Source organism: Schistocerca nitens, chromosome 9, assembly GCF_023898315.1.
Source record: "Schistocerca nitens isolate TAMUIC-IGC-003100 chromosome 9, iqSchNite1.1, whole genome shotgun sequence".
Lineage (NCBI taxonomy): Eukaryota > Metazoa > Arthropoda > Insecta > Orthoptera > Acrididae > Schistocerca > Schistocerca nitens.
The window spans coordinates 239356925-239368856 of record NC_064622.1 but is presented as its reverse complement, the minus strand read 5'-3'; positions in this window follow the sequence as shown (position 1 = coordinate 239368856).

The window sequence follows — 11932 nt, the reverse complement described above, 5'->3', positions numbered from 1 at the left end:
TATTGAAACAATTTAAGTTACATTTTGCAGTAGGTTAACTACTATAATTTTGTAAATCTCGGTTGATATTGTGCAGTCCCAACGTGCGCTTGGGCCAGCAGAGGAAAAGAGGGCACAAACACAGTTTCGTTTCATCTTGCATAGGCTGGCCGGAGTGTCCGAGTGGTTCTAGGCGCTTCAGTCTGGAACCGCGCGACCGCTATGGTGGCCGGTTCGAATCTTGTCTCGGGCATGGATGTGTGTGATGTCCTTAGGTTAGTTAGGTTTAAGTAGTTCTAAGTTCTAGGGGACTGATGACCTCAGATGTTTAGTCCCATAGTGCTCAGAGCCATTTGAACCATCATCTTGCATATGTTGTATGTCAACTTTGACACTTGCTTCCGCTAAGGCTACAACGTCCACTTGATTATAGGGTAATTTGAACAGGTGAACCAGAGGGATGGAGGACTACAAAGACAAAAGATGGGCAGACCAATGAAGTGCCAGAAAAAGACTAATACTTGACATGGGAGACGTGAAACGACTGTGAAACAGTCAGATCTTTCTTTAAGTAAAATAATATATTTACTGACCACGGTAAACACGTCTACGCTTGTGGAGTAGGGAAAGTGCTGGGATTAATTAATATGTAACTACTTTCAATAAATATTTATTGTACATTAAACACCCAGGCTGTGGAATACCGTTTCACATTTCCTGAGAAGTTCCTTCAAACAGTAGTTCAATACAACCTCGTTTACCTTATACCTTTCTTTTAAAAAAAATTCAAACTTACGATTATAAAAGAAGTTAAAGTTATTTAAATGAAATAAAATTCTTAAAAAATCCTTATAATCTTTCGAAATGTAAATGCCATAGTACAGTCATATGCAAACGCCTTCCAAACTTCAACACCTGAAATAACTCAAGTAACTAAAAATCTATGTCAGACGCCCAGGCAGGCACTAGTTTAACACGTGAAGGCCTTGTTATATTGTAACCCAACACAGGCGCCAACTCGCCACGCCTCAGCATGACGAAAGCCCCACAGACCATCAACTCAATAACATTAAAAAAAACGATAAGGTTTTCTGCAACACGTGAAAATTCCTTAAAGAATTAAAATATAAAGTAAATAGATGAAGTAAAATGGCTCCTGCTTGGTTTAAAACTTTGATCCAAAAACGCATGGTAAATTTTACTACTAACGAATAATTGTTATTATACTAAAGTCGCCTTAACGGCACAGTAGTTCAAAAAATTGAATTTGACAACACAGAAAAATCCGGGAACACAGACTGTTAATACCAGCGCAACCCAAGAATTGAATAATCACCATTTGACAACAGTTTTACGGCACCATAATTTGCGAGGGTCTAAACGTGTCACACATATATTGGAAAAATCTAGTGTGTACCAGTTCACCTCATAGGCTCTATTCTGCTGGCAATAACTTACAAAGATAATCGTATTTTTAAGAAAAACACTCCTGTAGCTTCGTACACTGGCTTGACTGAAATAGTGTGAGCTTTAGCCACTTAATACATAGTGCCAGACAAATGGGTAAAATTATCAAGTACAAAATTTACCACTATAAACGAGGATAGCAGATGAGGAATAGTTTTACATTTACATACCAAATTCACTACTTTACACATAACTAGCAAAAGAGAAGTGCTCAGTAGTTTAAATAAATCTGCACTGGCCCACCACATTCATGGCGAATTCCCAAGCTTTCGCAGACTTCATTGAAATCAGAGTTGGATTCAATACACAGCCAGTTCCCCATCCAAGGAAAAGCAACGACTCGTCCCAAAACACCACGCCTGAAGTCAATCATCTGCTTAATTCCTGAAGCGAGCCCTCGTGGTGCTTTTCTGCCTTCATCAGGGATCCAGAATCAGTTACTTTCAATTTGCGAGCCCCGCACACCTAACTGAGCCACAAACAATTTCTCTCTCTCTCTCTCTCTCTCTCTCTCTCTACCTCTATCTCTGCAGTAGCGAAAACGTTTCCCTATACTACTCACTGATCCGACTCTCACACACACTGCTGTCCGACCACTGTCCGCAGCAACTTACTTCCTTTATTTTCTGGGTGCGTGCGCCTGATCATCAACTTAACCTTGCGAGTTTCCACTCTGGTAAGGACTGCAGTGCAAACAATCTGGCACTCCCTGGTCAAAGATCATCTTGACCCAAATGCCATATTGGCAGAGACGATGCCACTGCTCAGCTGGAGATAGTAATCTTGTTGGGCACTGGAATCTGGAGCGAAGTAAACGTTGTCCCTCATATGAAAGGTGTTCCATTGGGTTCAGGTGGGAAGTCTGGGTGGGCCAGTCCATTTCAGGAATGTTACTGGCCACAATCCAATGCCGCACAGACGCTTCATTATGACAGGATTCATTGCTACGCTGATACACTCGATCATCCTCTCCCAAATGTTGCTCTATTCTATGTAGAACATAACTCACTAGGCATCTTCTTAATTGCAATAAGGGACCACCGCTTAGTAATAAAAAGCACGACCTACCTCACGGTAACATCACCTCCTCCATACTTCAGTGTCAGCTCTACATACAACGTCAGGTATCGTTCTCCAAACAAGCCCCAAGCGCAAACCCCTTCATGGGATTATCAGACCAACCTCACGGTAACATCACGTGCTCCATACTTCACTGTCAGCTCTCCATACAATGTCAGGTAACGTTCTCCAAACAACCTCCAAACGTAAACTCTTCCATGGGATTGCCAGACGATATAACGTGATTCATCATTCCAGATACGTCATTCCAATCATCCTCTATCCAGTAGCATGACTCTTTACTCCAGCTCAGGCGTTGCTTGGCACTGACTAAGAAGAGCGTGACTTACGAGAAACTGCTAGAGCATTGCACCTAATTCTTTTTAACTTCCTACACGTAGTCATTTTGTTAGCCGATCTTGTGACAGCATTTTTAAACTCATGCGTGATTCTTTCCACTGATATCATGCGACTTTTTACAATCGCTCTTCGCAATGACGTCCAATGGCCAGCGCACGTTCGAGGTTTCTGAGTTCTCCTGACTGTCCCATTCTGGTATTGCAGCTTCTCTACTGACAATACAGTATTCCTCAGCTCCTGTTGCACTGGCAGATCTGTCTCTCTTTTATCTTGTGGCCAGTTCTGCACTTCATTGAGTGTCTGAATTCTGTTCATCGGATAGTGTACAACAACCCGTTATTCTGCTTGAAGTGAAAACTTCTTGTGTAACATCTACATTTACGTACATATTTGGCAAAAGAAAGGGGTGAAGGACTGTCTGTAAGCCTCTTTTGGGCCCTAATTTCTCTCGTCCTTTGTTCCTGATCCTTACGTGAAATGTAGGTTGGCAGCAGTAGAATCGTTCTGCAGCCAGCTTCAAATGCTGGTTCTCTAAATGTTCTCAATAGTATTCCACAATAAGAATGTCATCTACGCTCCAAGAATTCCCACTTGGGTGGTTCAAAAAGCATCTCCATAATACTCGCATGTTGATCGAGCCTACCGGTAACAAATCTAGTGTCCTGCCTCTGAATTAATTCGATATCTTCCTTTACTTCGATCTGGCGGAGGGGATACCGAACACTCGATACTTAATATTGGGTCCAGTAATGTTCTATATGTGGTCTCGTTTAGAGATGAATCACACTTTCCTAAATTTCTGCCAATAAACCAAAGTCGATCATCTGCCTTTCCTACTACCTTCCTTACATACCCGTTTTGTATCATATTGCTTAGCTTTGCCACTCCTAGGTATTTAATCGACGTGAGTGTCTCACGCGGCACACTACTAATGGTGCATTTGAACATTATGGGATTGTTTTTCCTGCCCACCGGCAGTAACTTACGTTTTTCTTCATTCAGATCAAGCTGCCATTCATCAAACAAACTACAAATTTGTCTAAGTTATCTTCCTCGAGTCACTCAACAATGACAACTTCTCGTGCGCCACAGCGTTAGCAGCAAAGAACTACAAATTGTTGCTCACTCTGTCTGTCAGATCACTTATGTGTACTGAGAACAGAAGAAGTCCTATCACACTTCCCTGGGCCGCTTCTGACGATACCCCATGTCTCTGATGAACACTTGCATTGAAGACAATGAACTGGGTTCTACTGTTTAAGAAGTCTTTGAGCCACTCATATATCTGGGAACCTATTCCGGATACTTTTATCTTCATTAACAGTCTGTTGTGGGGCAGTGCGTCGAATACTTTCCAAAAATCTAAAGAAAAGGAATTGCCCTCCATCTACTGTTTGTAGGATATCTTGAGAGAAAAGACTTTTGTATGAACAATGCTTTCTAAATCCTTGCTGATTGCGGACAGAAGCTTACATCTCAAGGAAATTTTATATATTCGAAGTGAGTATATGTTTAACAAATCATAATTGTAAAAGAATTTACGAACTATTTCTGTACAGCACTGCAAGTCAAACCCACACACAACAACTATGGTTCATTCTACTGAAATTATAAATATTAAACTCAGAGTGTACTTTAACAATGTTTACTAGACTACATTTTCTGAAATTTTGAAGGTAGACGGAATAAAACACAGAGAGAAAAAAGGTTATTTACAATTTGTACAGAAACTAGAGTGCAATTATAAGACAGTAACCAGACTGCAATTATAAGTGATAGAAATGGGACAGGTTTACAGTATATTCCTAATTTGTAAACTGTGAAAGAAACCAAGGAGAAATGTGCAAATGAAATTAAAGGTGAAGGCAAATAAATAAAAACTGTAAGGTCTGCCAATGACATTTCTGGCAGAAGTATCAACTTCCCAGAACATGTGTCATTTTACTCAACAAATTACGGTGCAATTTACAAAAATTTTGTGTTACATGGTGATGTATGTAGCAATCTGTTACACTTTTGTTTGATGCTTGGAATACTATGTGAAGTTCAACAACTGATGCTCCTTTCAGGTTATGGGACATATAGTGTTGGCTTCTGGATTCATATTATGGTTTTAGAATACTAAATGAGATCGACTGGCTGATACACTCTGTCAATTTACAAGTCATTTGTTACAAATCTTCTGTAAGCACGTTAGTGTGTGACGTAAGTTGCTACAATTTCATTACAATAGGGACAGTTTGTTACAAATTTTGCTTTGACATGGCTGTGTGTTACAATTTTTGCCACAACATACTCATGTACGTGGGTATTTGTTGGAATTTTGCTGTAACATGACAATGTATGTAGCAACTTGTTAGAGTTTTATTTGTTGCTTATCTGAAACCTATTACAGAAGGAGGAAGATCTAGTAGCAGATACCTCTAGTAGCATATATCCATTGCCAAGTTGTGACACATACACTCACTGTCAGCTTCTAGCTTTCGAAACCCAGTACGTAGCTGACACCCAGTGTCAACTTATGCTACATACAATGTCAACTTCTAGTGTTACAGTGCAGTTTTAAGACCCAGAACCTGACACCCACTGCCAAGTAATGGAACATAGGAAGTAAGCCTCTGGTGTTGGGACTGAGTGAGGTAGCGTAGTGTTTAGCACACTGCACTTGCATTTGGGTGGAGGATGGTTCAAATCTGCACCCAACTATCCTAATTTACGTTTTCTGTTATTTCCCTAAATCTCTGCAGGCAAACGCCAGGAAAGTTCTTCGTAAAGGGTATGGTCGATTTCCATTGCTACCCATCATCATGAGTTTGTGCCCAATCTCTAATAACCTCAGTGTTGATGAGTTATTAAAAACCAATCTTCCTTTCTTCCTTCTGGTACTGCAAATCCAAGCTGACATTCATTGGTCATGTATACTTAATTTGTTACAATCTTTTATTTTGTTGACATATGGGACAATGTGTTATAATTTTGTTATAACAGCAGAAGTTTGATACGATTTTACTTTGACAATGCTGTGTATGGAGTAATTTGTTACAAATTTTTATATAACTTGACAATGCATGTAGTATTTTTTTAGAGTTTCATTTAATATTTATCTGCAAATGATTTCAAAATAAGGGAAGTCTAGTAGGTGGTATCCACTGTCAAGTGACAGCACATTAACCCACTGTCAACTTCTAGGTTTTGAAAATCAGTAGCTTACACTCGATATTAGGTTATGAGACTTACATTGTCAGCTTCTGTTGCTACAGGACAGTTTTAAGCTCCAATAGCTGACAACCACTGCTGAGTTATGACACATACACACACTGTCAGCTTCTGGTATTGGCACCAAGTGAGGTGGTGCAGTTGTTAGTACTCTGCAAATGGTTCAAATGGCTCTGAGCACTATTGGACTTAACATCTGAGGTCATTGGTCCCCTGGAACTTAGAACTACTTAAGCCTAACTAACCTAAGAACATCACAGACATCCATGTACGAGACGGGATTCGAACCTGCGAACGTAGCAGTTGCGCGGTTCCGGACTTAAGTGCCTAGAACTGCTCGGCCACAGCTGCCGACTATCACTCTGGACTCACATTTAGGAGGATGAGATTTCAAATCCACATGCAACCATTCAGATTTACTATTTCTATGATTTCCGTACATTGTTTCTGGGAAATACTGGGATGATTCCTTCCAATGAGTATGTTCAGTGTCCTTCCCCATCCTTAAATCATTCAGAACTTGTGTTCCATCTCTAACGACTTTTTATATTGATGGCGCATTAACCACTATCTTCTTTCCTTCTGGTATTCAAAATACAGTAGTCAGTAGCTGAAACCAACCGTTAGTTTTTTTTATGCAGGCCATCACAATTTCCTCCCCTGGGTCAACTTCTTCATCACAGAGTAGCGCTTGGAACCTACGTCGTCAATTATTTGCTGCATGTAATCCAAGCTCTGTCTTCCTCTACAGTTTTTGCCCTCTACAGCTCCCTCTAAAACCATGGAAGTCATTCTATCATGTCTTGACAGATGACCTATCATCCTGGCCCTTCTCCTTGTCCGTCTTTCTACATATTCCTTTCCTCTGCAATTCTCCGCAGAACCTCCTCATATGGTTATCAGTCCACATAATTTTCAACATTCGTCTATAGCACCACTTCTCAAATGCTTCGATTCTCTTCTGTTCCGCTTTTCCCACAGTCCATGTTTCACTACCATACAATGCTGTGCCCCAGATGTACATTCCTCAAGTGTTTGATACTAAATGGTTCAAATGGCTCTGAGCACTATGGGACTTAACTTCTGACGTCATCAGTCCCCTACACCTTAGAACTACTTAAACCTAACTAACCTAAGGACCTCACACACATCCATGCCCAAATCCAGGCTGGATTTGAACCTGCGACCGTAGCGGTCGTGCGGTTCCAGATTGTAGCGCCTAGAACCGCTCGGCCACTCCGGCCGTCTATGTGTGATACTAGTAGACTTTGTTAGCGAGGAATACCTTTTCGCCAGTGCTAGTCTGCTTTTGACGTCCTCGTTACTCTGTCCCTCATTGGTTATTTTGTTACCTAGGTACTAGAATTCCTTAACTTCATCTACCTCGTGATCATCATCCTCATTTTAAGTTTCTCGCTGTTTTCATTTACGCTACTTCTCATTACTTACTGTCAGGTTATGAGACGTATACTGTTAGCATCTGGTGTTACAATAAAGTCTTAAGATCCTCTAGTTGATATGCATTGTCATGTTCCATACACTATCAGTTTCTGGTGATATGTATCATTGTCGATACACTTACTGACACCAACTGTTAGGTTATTGTGCATATACTACCACCTTGCTTTCAGAGTAATGCAAATATAGTATCTGGGGTAATGGTAATTACACTATGATCTGACCATTATAACTCCAGCCAATAGCATTATTGCCCATGATAAGATCCACTATAGGCTCACAATGTATGGGGAATTGGTTATGGTTTCATGTAATGATGATGATGATGATGTATGGAGTAATTCGTAATAATTTTGCTGTAACGTAGCGATGTTTGGGGCAATTTGTTAAATTTTTGCTGTAATATGGTGTTTTATGGGGGAATTTGTTGCAATTTTTCTGTAATACGCCGATGTATGGAGCAATTCGTTACAATTTCATGGGTGTTAGTTGTTTTCCAGCACAGAGACGGCTAGTTCCAATCACCATATACAATGTGCTCTAATCCATGACTATGACACAGTAATGTACATTGTGTACACAAACCCCGTGTCTCACAGTTTACAGATTCCTGTTCTAAGCAGGAAGGGTCCAATCACCACTTACACAGTACCCTAACCATTTGATTCTGATGTGTGTGTTCTTCAGAGAGTACACAAATGCTGTGCCCCTTACTACAGGACACTGGGAGGTACTGTATTAGTTTTAGCCAAACTAAGATGAGTTTTAGACAAATAAACTGATGATCATTGTCCCAGTTTGTTACAGTTTCTTATAACAATGGTGATGTATGGGTAAATTTGTTACAATTCTACCGTAACAGCAATATATCAGAGTTTTAACAATTTTGCCGTAGCATGTCGATGTACGGGGTTGTTTGTTACAAGTTGGTTGTAACTTGTCGCTGTATGGGGCGATTTGTTACAATTTTGCTGTGACGTTGGGCAATTATTGCAGTTTTGCTGTAACATGGTGACTTATGGTGCGTTTTGTTGCAATTTTACCGTAATTTGAAGCTGTATGAGACAACTTGCTAAAATTTTCCTGTAATTTAGTGACGTGTGGTGTATTTCATTACAGTTTCGTAATAACATGACTATGCATGTGGTAATTTGTTACATTTCTGTATAATACTGGTGATATTTGAGGCAATTTGTCGTAAGTTGACTGTAACATAGTGATGTGTGGGTAATTTGCCACAGTTCTTCAGTAACATAGCGATGTATGGAGTGAAGTGGCATGTAGTTTCCAACACGCAACAGCTTAAGTTGTCGTTATCAACAGATGATGACAAATTTTTTGTACCACAAGATCAAATTTGTACCCCAACGTGAGGTAGCTAGCTATAATGATTGGGTGACTTTGATATTCATTTTAATGGAACTAAGACGACTTTTTGGCAAAGTGATACAAACAGTTTAGTCATGAAACTAACGTTGTTTACTCTGGTATTCTCTCCAATAAGTGCACTTAAAACTGCAAGAAAAAGAGTAGTGCCATGTGTGTTTTGCTGTGTTACAGAACTAATTTTTACGTATTTTCATAAATAATACAGTAACTCCGATTTCTTTAATAAGAGGGACAAAGATCGAATTATGCTCGTTGAAAAGTGCTGAATAACTTGGAAGTTAGAAATGTATCACTATTATTCAAGCCATGTCTGTTTTTTTTATCATTACATATCACTTAAGTAGCGATATTAGTGCCGTGTGTGTTTAGTACTTAAAATACTTATGTATTTAGATAATAAGTGTGTTAGGTGCAAAAATATTGGAGATCTGTAATTACACTTTCAGATTAGAATAAGCAACCTGCATATGCCTCCACTCAAATTCTTTACACATTCCGAAAAATAAATTTATTTCAATACAAAGATATTTGTACTTGGAAGCTTGTTGCATTATTGTTTTTAGTCATGTTGAGTATTATCGGCATTCATAGTTCATACATTATCATGTTTTCCTTGCATATTACGAAGATAATACAGCACGCTAAAAAAGCTAAACACCAATTCAAAGTGTATAATTTTTAGGGTGGTTTATTGCAATGAAGTGTCAGACAATGCGATTTAGAATACAGTACATCACGGAACATAAATGTATGTATATCAAAGATCAACGAACATATGCTAGTCAGTAAATAACGACAATTAGATTTTTCTAATGTGGAACATGTTGCGTTATCTTCTGCCCTCATGAAATGCTGCTTGGTGATATGAAGCATTACCACCACACTTCTAAAAACATCAGATGGTGAAAGTTTGATTTACGTACCATCAGTAACATAGTCTGGAGTAGGCTTACGGCCAAAATTCCCTACTATTTACATATTTTCACAAATATTTTGACGTGAAAATAACACTGTGTCGTTTGACATAATTATTTCGTTTGTTGCCAATGTATTTTCTGAAAAACATTTTAGATTGGGGAATACTAAACTCTATACTCTTTATAGACTGTAATGGACATTTTAAAAGCGAAAATGGCATATCTGCGCTTGAAATAAACATTATATGTTTTGTTGTCTTCTTCTAGCCTAAAATAGTACTCGCTGAGATAGATTTTTGTGACCAGTTTCATTTAGGAGAAGGAGGAAACGTCAGCTGCCTTCATAGCTGTTATTTTAGCAGAGAACATGTGTTTTGTACAGTTACAGAATAATTGAGATGTGAAAATACTGTCGGTTAGTCTCTTCAAGTATTTTAATAGCGACAGGTATGTGTGTGTGTGTGTGTGTGTGTGTGTGTGTACGTGCGTGCATGTGCGCTAATGTGTGTCTGATAAATAGTACAGACAATTTAATTGTGTAAATATACAATCTACGAGCTGCATTGCGCTACGCGGAGTGTGGTAAAGAGATCAAACTAAATTCATTGACAAGTGCTGCTTGACCTGTAAGTTTGATCTCTAGCATGCAGTTAAACCAGTATGTCAATATTTACTAGTTTTGTTGAATAGTCGGTTGTTTTTTAATATGGCACAAAGTTCAGATAATGCAGCCACTATTCAAAGTGACGAAGATGGCGGTTTATGGCTACATTTTGATTGGCTGTTTCAATGTAATGGCTTGTAGAATTCTAAAATGTGACTGACTGTTTCGTTTTAAACGCCAACACCAATCCACGAAAAGAGGTGTTGCTTCTTGTAATGTGATATCATGAAAAGGTACATGTTTGTGACGTGATGGCATCATAGATAAGGCATGTTTTTTTTTAAAGTGGTTCAAATGGCTCTGAGCACTATGGGACTTAACATCTGTGGTCATCAGTCCCCTAGGACTTGGAACTACTTAAACCTAACTAACCTAAGGACATCACACATCCATGGCCGAGGCAGGATTCGAACCTGCGACCGTAGCGGTCACGCGGTTCCAGACTGAAGCGCCTAGAACCGCACGGTCACACCGGCCGGCGGATAGATAAGGCATGTGTCACATACGATATCATGGATGGGGCACTGACCTGCATGCATGACATCAAAAATGTAAATTGTGCGCAAGGGACGAGGTAACTATGCTACTTATGTCGAAGACTTATTAATCAGTTCTGAGTCATAGGAAGAGCATTTCAAGACCTTTACGTTTATTTAGTAAATCTGAGAGCCAGATATTATTAGGTGTTCTTACATATGTAACATTTTTTTGTTTTGTGTTCTGTTTTTTCGTTCTCTTTCGGGTCATGCAAAATAACTTCTTTTCTTATCGTCCAACATCGTGAATGTTGACGAGGAGTAAAGCGAAGTTACTTCTTGACCAAAGTCTAGTAGACTCGGGAAATACGATGGAACACAGTTATAACGGTGTCAACCCTTCTGGTGACGTGTTTGAGGGGTTTCACGGGGGGGGGGGGGGGGAGGGGGAGTCAGGCCAAAAAACACGTATGATAGGGACTGGGTACTGATAGATGATGCTGGATCATGGATCAGAACACGGAATTTACACTGGTGATGAGTCGGATGATGGAGACGACCATGGCCGTTTAGATGTATTAGTGACAAGTAGAAATTCGGAAAGGGAGATAGAAGACAGACACACAGTGCGACGCCAATGCAGCAGCTTCACCAATGACAGGCACGCATTATGAACCGGAACCCGATCCAGTCATTGCTCTCCTAGGTAAGCTTAGGAAGCAGGTAGATCATCCAGAAAGGAAACGGAAACAGGAGGTAGAAGAATTAGAAACAAAACGAAACCAGGAGGTAGAAGAAAGAAAGAAAACGAAAGCAGTAGGCAGAAGCATGAGAAAGAAAACGGAGGGAGGAGGCAGAAAGAAAGGAAACGAAGGGAGGAGGCAGAAGAATTAGAACGAACAGGAAAGCATGAGGCGATCACATTAAAGGAGCACATTAGTGAATGC